At 41.2% G+C, this 12,060-nt stretch overlaps 1 long non-coding RNA gene across 1 annotated transcript; it reads right to left on the bottom strand.

The window, feature by feature from the left end:
- Positions 1–6,325: 6,325 nt before the first annotated feature.
- Positions 6,326–7,456, bottom strand: LOC128286457 (uncharacterized). Its single transcript, XR_008277022.1, has 2 exons — positions 7,376–7,456; positions 6,326–6,617 (listed from the first exon to the last, which is right to left on the bottom strand). It is a non-coding gene; the product is annotated as an uncharacterized LOC128286457 (long non-coding RNA).
- Positions 7,457–12,060: the final 4,604 nt, after the last annotated feature.

Consider the following 12,060-nt stretch of genomic DNA (forward strand, 5'->3'; position numbering starts at 1 on the left):
TTTCTTTAATTTAATGTAACACCCCTTACCCGTATCTGATGCGGGGACAGGGTTTGAGGCATTATCGACTTAAACATAAACATTCATACAAAATCCAGCCACAAAATTTGGCCCAAATTAAAATCATCCAATCACATGCATATCGCCCTTTATACGGGCCCACGAAGCCCAAAACATACGTTAGGAGTGGTTCGAGACTGAATCAAAAACTTTCAAAACTTTTACTACACTTAGAAAATTTTCATACTTTAGAGAGTCACACACCCGTGTAGGTAGGCCGTGTGGCCACAGGTGCCCGTGTGGTTTGGGACATGCCCGTGTCTTCAGCCCGATAACTCTCTATTTATGATGTCATCGATGAAATAAGGTCATATGGCCAAGTCACACGCCTGTGCTTAGGCCGTGTGGCAAATTAAATTCCAAAAATTTAGTGCAGACTTCACACGGCCTGGGCACACGCCCATGTCCTTCACACGACTGAGACACACGACCTTGTCTCTACCCGTGTGTTTACTACAGGGCCTTCTATTTTGCATAATTAGGGTGCAGGGGACACAAGGTGTGACACCCCGAATGTGACCCTAGTCGGAGAGTGGTTTCGGGACCACGAAACCGAGTCACAAGAATAATTAAGTGTTATATTCCGTACTTATTGTATGTGGAATTGGTATGCGTAAATATTTCGTGTCTCGATTTTTATTAATTAGGTGCTAACTTATAAGAAAGGACTTAGTAGTGAACTTTGAAAGTACGATAGGGAAATAGGTGATGACTAATTAAAGCATGCATGCAAAATAATGGACTTGCATGTCAAATTCCCCTTTCTACAAGTAATGGCCGCCATGACAAAGAATATGGGTCAAACATGTCATGAAACATGTTTTGTTGGGCATTAGGGAGAAATAGTAAACAAATAAGCATGGGTAAGAAAAGAATGAAAAAAAATGTGTGTGAGAGAGTGGCATACCCCATTGCCGTGAGTTGTAGAGAAGGAAAGAAAAAATTTTGTTCATCCTTTCTTTGAGCCAAAACTAAGGAAGAAGGAGGATTTTGCTTCATGCTTGGTTTGGAAGAGATCTAGAAGGAGATTTGGCTAAGTTTGCATCAAGATTAAGGTATGTATGAGGTTGTGTTGGGAGTTTCATGCATGTTTTGGTTGCTAACTTGATGTGCATGTTAGCCATGGCTCAAATCTTTGGTATGCCATGGAAATGGTATTTGGCCAAAGTTGTTATAGTGATAAAGCCATTGCATGCTAAGTGTGAAGCTTGATGATGATGCATGCAATGATGGATTTTCTACTCATGAGTAAGATTTTGAGTTTTCTCTTTGTTTTATCATGATTAAAGTTGAAAAGGAGCATGATTGTCATACTTGGCCATGATGCATTCTTGAGCATGATTCATGCTTCTTGCATGTTAGTTAAAAGTTTGTGTTTTGGATGGCTATGGACACCTTGAAAATTCGCCATGCTCATATATGCATATATATGATTGCACATTATGTTTGGTTATGAACTAAGTGATGAATATATTGATTTAAAGAAGAAAATGTGGAAGAATGCTTGTGAAATTGCAAGCACAATTCGCCTAGCACACATATAAGTGCTTGATGCTATATTATAAGTTTTGGGCCACAATGTGCAAAGCATAAATTAGTAGATTGCATGCTGTTTTTGTGAGGTATTAAGTGCAAAATTGACCTCAACATGTACATGAATATTCGGCCTTGGGTAGCCTATTGAAGGCCTTAGCATTTCCTTGATGCTCAAATAAATTGTATTGAATTGCTTGATGTAGTATAAAATGTGCATGACCATTGTGTATTCAAGCTAAAGAGTGGCCATATGACCATTTAAAATCCTTGTCATATTCGCCATAAGCAAGCACAATGAGGTTTTAATAAATTGAATTTGTTTGAATTAGCTCAAGAGCTAAGAGGGCCACAATTGGACAAGGGAAGGAAAAGGTGATCGAATAGCCGAAAAAGCCGTTCGACAACATCCGAGGTAAGTCCTCAAGAAGTGACCTTACTTGAATTATGTGAGATGAAATATGGATGTGTATGATTATTGATTATGTGTGTATGAGTATTTGAATTCCACCGGGCTAAGTCCCAAGGCGAATATGCTAATGATATTAATTGTGTTTGAGCCTTAGTAACGAAAATGAAATATGTATGTCCAATGATTATTGATGTATGTGTGCATGAGAAATTGAATGATATCCGGGCTAAGCCCAAGACAATTATGCTGGAAATTATATCCGGTTAAGACCGAAGGCAATTGTGCTAGTGGTTATATCCGGGCTAAGGCCAAGGCATTCGTATGAAGTTATTCTATCCGGGCTAAGACCAAGGCATTTGTGCACGTGATTATATCCGGTTATATTCGAAGAATCTTGGGCTGGAGGTGAGTGTTGGTTGCTGAAATGAATTTAATTAGTACACTCGGACAGCCCAAAGGATAAGGTACGTTATATGTGCATTGGAAAGTCGACGTGTTTGAGCAACATTCGCTCAATCGACTAATGAATTTCAGTTATTGAATTGATTGATGCTTTGCGAACTTATACAATGATGAAGTATGAAGTAAGAATGTGTATTAATGAAATGATGCATTTGGCTATGTGAATGTATTGCTGTAAATTATAGTTCATTATATTCCTTGAGACTTACTAAGCATAAAAATGCTTACCCGTTGCTTTGGCTCTTAGTTTTCTAGATTTCGCTCGAGGCAATCGGATTTGGGATCGTTGAAGTCAAGTCATCCACACTATCAAGCCTCCATTTTGGTATAAATTTTGGTTGAACTTGAGATGGCATGTATAGGACTACCTCTTGTTTGTTAAATACGTTGTAATGTAAGTTTGTATGGCCATGCGAAAATGGCTCAAAAGGGAGCATGAACTTAGACTTATTGTGGGTTGTATGTATATATATTTGGGGTCATGATGTGGCTATGGTTTGGAAATGGGAATGTTGGTCATATGATCAGCCATTGGCATGGTTAAAATGATCATATATGAACCTATGTATGGCAAGATTAGTTGAATCATGGAGACTACCAAATAGGTAAGTCCTACCTTAAAAACAGATGCTGCCAGCTGCAGTGGCGTGAATGTGAAAAATCACCATAATTCATAGGAATGGAATCAAATAGTGAATAAGCTATGTAAATGAACCTTGATGAGTCTATTTTCATATGGAAGAAACGAAACGGTCATAGGAGTTACAGGTTAAGAGATATTAAAGCTATTGTGAGACAGGGCCAGAATGGTTTCTGGGTTCCCTGTCGCAACTTTAAAATTCACTATAAATTATCCAAAAAGAATTAGGAGATATACCTTATATGTACAGATTCCATTTTGAGTCTAGTTTCATTAGAAACAAACGACACCAGCATTAAAGCCCTGTGCAGAGAGATATTCAAGTTATACCGCGCGAAGGTCAGAGCAGTCGATCCCTGTAACTTGGGTAACTTTAACTAATAAACTGTACCAATTGGCCCGACCAAAAATCCTAGAAATAAATCCATGGATGTATATATGAGTCTAAATTCAGGGAAAATTTACGAAACCAGTTTCCGAGTTTTGAAACTCGAGATATGATTTTTAAGGCGACAGTGACGCAGTTTTCCAGCCTGACTGGAAATGTCAAATTGGTGGGCAAAAACATGTGAACTTGGTTTGTTAACCCTCGGGTCCGACACGGCGATGGTCTCGGGTTTGGGGTGTTACAATTTTATTGGTATCGAGCCACGGTTTAGTCGATTCTAGGACTACCGTGATGTGTTTGGGGTCTAGCTATACATGCCATTAAATGATGAATCGATAGTGTGATGAATTCTGACAATTTGACTTCATGTTTGTTTATAGCAATGGATCCCGATCCCAACCGAGCGATAGCTGATGATGTGGAGAGTGTGGAGCCTGCTCGCGCAAGGGACAGCGCCAAGGACTCTCAACCTATGGCCAGCAATCCTAATGACGAGGCTAAGCAAGCCTTTTATAGTGTGATGAACGAATGGTTTAATCAATACATTCGAACCAACACTACTGTTCCACCACCTCCATTCCCGACGAATGCAACCCCGCACCTACAATACCTCCGTGATCGACCCAATAAGGTCAGGTAAGCCCCGATCGATAGGATTCGAAAACATGGGGCCACTGAATTTAAGGCTACGGATGATGATGATGCCGAGCGAGCTGAATTATGGTTAGATAACACTATCCGGTGCTTGATGAGCTATCCTGTACACCGATGAGTGCTTAAAGTGTACCATCTCCTTGCTACGCGAGTCCGCCTACTATTGGTGGAGTACTCGACTTGTGGTGCCTAGAGAGCAAGTGACTTGGGAATTCTTTCTAACCGAGTTCAAAAAGTATATCGATCGAGATTCATCGACCAAAAGCGGGGAGTTCCTTGATCTTAAGCAAGGTTCTATGTCCGATTATCGACTACTGAACGAAAGTTTGTGAGGCTTAGCCGACGACGCGAGAATGCATTTCGTCCGAAGCTATTATGTGCAAACGCTCGAGGATGGGCTGAATGATGATATAAGGATGTTTGTTGGCATTCTCGAGATACGAGAGTTCGTAGTACTTGTTGAGCGAGCTTGTAAAGTCAAGAGCTTAGAAAGGAGAAACAAAAAGCTGATGTGGGGATTGAGAATTCGAAGAGGTCCTCGGAAAGTCTCTTCAACAAGCATCGAAGAGATTTCGAGATGATGCGAGCCGGTCTAGAGGCGTTTGGGATTTTCTAGACGAGGACGCGATCGACCCCTGTGACCACACGAGTCACCTCGATTGCTTGGTGGCGGAAATGATCGCCGAGAGAGGACGGAGTGTCCACATTGTGGCAAATGGCATTCGGGAGCTGTTGGTTTCGTGATCGCCTCGCTATAAGTGTGGATCGGCCGACCATTTTATGAAGGATTGCCCGAGGATGCATGAACAGAATGCAAGTCGAGTGCAAACCCGGTGCTACCATCGCTCGAGGTAGGCCACCTAGAAATATGGGCAATGTCGTTGGCGGTCGAGAGGATCTAGAGATGCTACCATCAGATCTCGAGGCTCGTGCTCTGCTAGGACTTATGCCATACGCGCACGCCGAGGATCTTGCCTCTCCAGATGTTATTACCGGTACTTTCACTCTTTTCAATACAAATGTAATTGCTTTGATTGACCCTGGTTCTACTCATTCTTATATATGTGAAACCTTAGCATCCAGTAAGACTTTGCCCATTGAGTCTCTCGAGTTTGTAATTCGGTGTCAAACCCTTGGGTCATTACGTGCTTGTTAACAAAGTATGCAAGAAAAGTCCCTAGTGTTCCGAGGTTCTTGTTTTCCGCGGACTTAATGCTTTTGCCATTCGATGAGTTCGATGTTATTCTTGGTTTGGATTGGTTGACCATGCACGATGCGGTTGTAAATTGCAAGAGCAAGACTATCGATTTGAGGTGCGCGAATAATGAAATAATTCGGGTTGAGTCCACGGACTTAAAGGGGTTGCCAGCTGTAATATCAGCGATGTTGGCCCAGAAATATGTAAGAAAAGGGTGCGAAGCGTACCTTGCGTACGTACTCGATGACAAGGAATCAGAGAAGAAACCCAAATCTGTGCCCGTGGTTTGTGAATACCCGGATGTTTTCTGTAACACCCCTAACTCGTGGCCGACGCCGGTGTCGGACACGAGGGGTTAACGGCCAAACCCTCTCAAGATACCAACCAATTTGACATTACCAGTCAGGCTGGAAAACTGCGTCCCCGTCGCCTTAAAAATCATATCTCGAGTTTCAAAACTCGGAAACTGGTTTCGTAAATTTTCCCTGAATTTAGACTCATATACCCATCCATGGATTTATTTCTAGAATTTTTGGTCGGGCCAATTGGTACAGTTTATTAGTTAAAGTCACCCATGTTACAGGGATCGACTGCTCTGACCTTTGCGCGTTACAACTTGAATATCTCTCTGTACAGGGCTTTAATACTGGTGCTGTTTGTTTCTAATGAAACTAGACTCAAAATGGAATCCGTACATATAAGGAATGACTCCTAATTCTTTCTGGATAATTTATGGTAAATTTTCAAAGTCGCGTCAGGGGACCCAGAAACCGTTCTGGCCCTGTCTCACGAGAACTTTAATATTTCTCAGTATACTGCTCATATGGTCGTTTCGTTTCATCCATATGAAAATAGATTCATCAAGGTTCAATTTCATAATTTACCCACTATTTAATTCTACTTCTACTATTTTTAGTGATTTTTCAATCTCATCTCACTGCTGCTGTCCGCGACAGTTACTGCAGTAGACTATGCCAATTTCATGAATCTTTCCTTGGCCTTAATCATCCATCATACATGACACAAATTGTGGCCACCTTATCAAAATTAGAGTTTCTAAGACTCGTGGCTATAGGTTCTAGCATCCCACTCGACGACCACATAGGCCATTTTCACAGGGCTTAAAGTTTACAACCCACAATTCGACAAAATATAATAGCCTATACATGCCAAATGTTCTTCAACAACGAAAACAATACCACAAGATTTCAGCCGGTGTGATGACTTCAACGACGGTCCCGATCACGCAAGCAATACGAATCCGAGAGACCTAAAATGGGTGACAAGAAAAAAACACCGAGTGAGTTTACAACTCAGTAAGTCATAAGCATTCATCAATCCACTAATAAAGTCACTACAACATGTACAAAGACAAACGAGGCTAGGTACTCATCCATATCGAATCTATACCATAATACCTCGGACCTTTCGGTCCAATCTCGCATCAAGTCATACATCCACATTTCATATTCTACACAACAAGATAATCGAAGCATTTTTACACATTAACTCATTTTCCAGCACAACCATACAATTTCAATCATCACATAGATTTAAGGCTTACCAATTCAACCCCAAGCATGGACGTATTTTCTATTCATCATGAGCTCGAGGTACTTACCCGATCCGCTGTCCGGATTAACTCGATAATGTCGCACACTCAGTGCCAATTGTAATACAAGAGCATATAGTGAATCCGCACACTTAGTGCTATATATTTTCAGCTCGCACACTTAGTGCTATATAATTTTCAGCTCGCACACTTAGTGCTATATAATCAAACTCGCACACTTAGTGCTGTACAATTTTAAACCCGCACACTTAGTGCCAATCTTGTCACCGTGTCCATTTATACCCGCACACTTAGTGCCGAGACCAATACCTTATGCATTTTGCTGCCTTTATACATTCAACAATGGCATCATTCCATACACATACATTCCCATTTACACATCAATTCATTTAAACACAATTGTGTATATATTATGGTCATTTACATCAACACCAAATATATGCTTAATGACTTACCTTATATTGGATGAAACGATTTCCAATCGACTACTCGATTATCTTTCCTTTGCCTTTGCTTGATTCTCCACCTCTAGCTTCTTGAGCTAAATTTAACAAATAAATTGGTTTTATCATTTGAGCATCGGAAGAGGAATTCAAGATGCCTAGCCAATATATAAATATCTACTCATTAGGCATCAAAGTCGCATATGTACAAAATCATGAATCGAACTCAACACCTTAGTTAGTATTCCTCTTAGCGAATTTTCTAAGCCAAGAATAGGCATCAATATGCTTGCCTCTAACCGAATGCATGCACACCAATTTCCCTCATGTGGCGAATATGCATGTCCATGTTGAGGCCGATTATGCACTTAATACCACACAAAAACAGCATGCATTTTACTAACTAACGATTACATATTGTAGCTCAATACACATCTCTCATGTACTACATAACCGAAAACATCATCCCAAGCAAATATATACCTTGAAATAGTATATATGTCATACCAATTCATCATGTGCAAACACATATTCAAAGCTCAAATCTTACCTACCATGCAACATGCATGAATCATACTTGTGGATATACCATGACCGAATACATCACAACACCATCATTTTGGTCATGATTAAGCAAAGAACTTAATGTCTCACTCAAAATACTAAAAAGAAAGTCCAAGAGCCATCAATCCCCATCACATACACCATTAACAAGCTTCATATTTAACATGTAATGGCATTAACACAAAATCCACCTTGGCCAAATACCATTTCCATGGCATAACAAGGATTTGAACCATGGCTAACATGCACATCAAGTTAGCAACCAAAACAAGCATGAATCTCATGACACAACCTCAAACATACCTTAATCTTGATGCAAGTATAGCCAAATCTCCTTCTAGTTCTCTTCTAAACCAAGCATGAAGCAAAAATCCTCCCTTTTCCTTAGTATTTTCGGCCAAAGAAGAGAAAAATGGATGAACAAAATTTTCTTTTCTCTTCCACAATGCACGCAAGGGGGGTTTCACCACACACACACATTTTTTTTTCTTTCTTTATTACCCATACTCATTTGTTTATTGTTTCTCCCTAGTGCACCAACAAAACATGTTTCATGACATGTTTAGCCCATGATTCCTTGTCATGGCCGGCCACTTCATGTTAGGGGAAATTTGACATGCAAATCCCTTATTTTTGCATGCATTATCAACTAGTCATCCCACATTTCCCCATCATACTTTCAATGTTTACTACTAGGCCCTTTCTAGTGAAATTCACATTTATAACTCTAAATCGAAACATCAAAAATGTCACACATGAATTAACACATATTATAGGCATCAAAATAAATTATAAATTATTTTTATGCCTCAGTTTTGTGGTCCCGAAACCACATCCCGACTAGGGTCAATTTTGGGATGTCACAACTCTCCCCACTTAAGAAATTTTCGTCCCGAAAATCTTACCGTAAATAGGCTCGGTATCGCTCTCTCATAGAGTCCTCAAGTTCCCAAGTGGCTTCTTCAATTCGTGTTTATGCCACAACACCTTCACTAATGGGATTTTCTTGTTTCGTAGGTCTTTTACTTCACGCATCAGAATGCGAACCGGCTCTTCTTCATAACTCAAATTAGGCTGAACCTCGACCTCAGATGGAGGAATTACGTGCGTCGGGTCAGACCTATATCGTCGAAGCATCGAAACATGGAAAACGTTAGAATCTTTTCGAGCTCGGGGTAAAATTAATCGATGCGCCATCGCCCAATTCGTTCAGATACTTCATACGGACCGATGAACCTCGGACTCAATTTGCCCTTATGGCCAAATCTAAGCACCTTCTTCCAGGGTGAAACTTTGAGAAATACCTTGTCTCCAACCTGATATTCAATGTCTTTCCTTTTTCAAATCCGCATACGACTTTTGGCGATCCGTAGCATCCTTCAAACTTTCACGAATCACTCGAACTTTTTGCTCGGCATCCTTCACCAAATCAACCCCGAAGAATTTACCTTCACTAAGTTCAGTCCAGAATAATGGGGTGCGGCATTTACGACCGTATAAAGCCTCGTAAGGCGCCATCTTAATACTTGATTGAAAGCTATTGTTGTAAGCGAATTCAATCAAAGGCAGATACCGTTCCCATGAACCACTAAACTCAAGGATACAACATCTCAACATATCCTCGAGTATTTGAATTATCCGTTTGGATTGACCATCGGTTTGGGGGTGAAAGGCGGTCTTTGAAATGCAACTTGGTACCCAAAGCTTCTTGAAATTTCTTCCAAAATCGCGAGGTAAATCTCGGATCTCTATCCGACACAATAGAAATCGGTACCCGTGTAATCTCACAATGAGAAAGCGTACAATTGGCTAGTTTATCCAATGAAAATCCGTGACGACGGGATAAAGTGAGCCGACTTAGTCGGTCTATCAACAACAACCCAAATCGCATCCTTCTTACTAGTGACAATGGCGGCCGGACACAAAGTCCATTGTGACTCGATCCCATTTCCACTCGGGTATCGTGATCGGTGAAGCAATCTCAAGGCACTTGATGTTCCGCTTTCACTTGTTGACATATTAAACATCTCAAACAAAGTCGGAGATGTCCCGTTTCATACCATGCCACCAAAACCGACGTTTCAAATCGTTGTACATCTTCGTACTCCCGGGTGGATTGCCATTCGGCTACAAAGGGCTTCGTTCAAAATTATTGGAATAAGTTCGAATTCTTTGGGACACATGACGACTTCGAACCTCAAACAATCGTCATCATCGATTTGAAATTCCGAGTCCTTGTTCGGAACACACTCATCCCGTTTTGCAACCAACTCATCGTCGACTTTTTGAGCTTCACGAATTTGACGTATCAATAATGGTTTGGCTTTCAATTCAGCTACTAACACATTGTCGGGTAGGATAGACAAGTGTACATTCATCGCTCGCAAAGCAAATAGTGATTTCCGGCTTAAGGCATCCGCAACCACATTAGCCCTTCCCGGGTGATAATCAATGACGAGCTCATAATCTTTTAACAACTCGAGCCATCGCCTTTGTCGCAGATTTAAGTCTCTTTGGGTCATCAAATATTTGAGACTTTTGTGATCCGAACACACATGGCACTTCTCACCAAATAAGTAATGTCGCCATATCTTTAAGGCGAATACGATGGCAGCCAATTCGAGATCATGGGTCGGATAATTTTTCTCATGTGGCTTTAATTGCCTCGACGATAGGCCACAACTCGCCCTTCTTGCATCAATACGCAACCCAACCCAAGTAGGGATGCGTCACTATAAATGACAAACTCTTTGCCCGATTCGGGTTGCACTAGAATTGGGGCTTCATCAAATAAGCTTTCAGTTGATCGAAACTTTTTCGACCTTTCTCCGTCCATTCGAACTTAACATCCTTTTGGAGTAAGCCGTCATTGGCGTGGCTATCGTCGAGAAACCTTTTACAAATCGTCGGTAATAACCGCAAGCCCCAAAAAGCTCCTAACTTCGGTAACATTCCTTGGTGGTTTCCAATCGACTATGGCGAAATTTTGTTCGGTCCACCCGATACCGGCGGACACCACGTGCCCCAAAAAGCTAACCTCTCTCAACCAAAATTCACATTTCTTGAACTTTGCGATAATCGCTTATCTCGTAAGATTTGCAACACTAGCCTCGGTGTTCAAGATGCTCGGTTTCATCTCTCGAATAGACCAAAATGTCATCGATAAATACAACTACGAACCGATCCAAGTATGGCCTGAAAATTCTATTCATTAAATCCATAAACACCATAGGGCATTAGTGAGCCCAAACGGCATCACCAAGAATTCGTAGTGACCGTACCTCGTTCTAAAAGCGGTTTTGGGTATGTCCGATTCTCGGACCCTCAACCGATAGTACCCGACCTCAAATCTATCTTTGAAAACACCGAGGCTCCCTTTAATTGATCAAACAAATCGTCAATTCGTGGCAATGGATATTTATTCTTTATCGTCACTTTATTGAGTTGACGATAGTCGATGCACAACCTCATGGTTCCGTCCTTCTTCTTCACAAACAATACAAAGTGCGCCCCATGGAGAAAAACTCGGTCGGCGAAACCTCTATCCGTCAATTCTTGCAATTGAACCTTCAATTCCTTTAATTCCGTTAATGCCATACGACACGGGGCTATTGAAATTGGCGTAGTACCCGGTACAACCGATGCGAATTCCACTTCTCGAACCGGTGGCAATCCGGTAACTCCTCGGGAAAAACATCGAATACTCACAAACCACTGGTACCGATTCGAGTTTCCTTTCCGTCTCTTTACTTCCAAACACATACGCAAGGTATGTTTCACACCCTTTTCACATACCTCGAGCGGTCATAGAAGATATTATCGTTGGCGCCTTTTAAATCGAGAGACTCGACTCGGACTACCTCATTATTTGCACTCCTCAAATCAATGGTTTTCCTTTTGCGATCCATCTCTTGCATCATGTACGGTCACCAATCCATACCAAGAATAACATCGAATTCATTAAATGGTAGAAGCATCGATCGGTAGGAAAGCAGATTCTCGAATTATTAGGGGCATCTCTTGCACACTTTATCAACGAATGCGTGTCGACCCAAAGGGTTTGACACTCGAATTATGAACTCGAGAGACTCAACGGTAGAGTCTTACCGGATGCTAAGGTTTCACATACATAT

Source organism: Gossypium arboreum, chromosome 13 (genome assembly GCF_025698485.1).
Source record: "Gossypium arboreum isolate Shixiya-1 chromosome 13, ASM2569848v2, whole genome shotgun sequence".
NCBI classification, from domain to species: Eukaryota; Viridiplantae; Streptophyta; class Magnoliopsida; order Malvales; family Malvaceae; genus Gossypium; species Gossypium arboreum.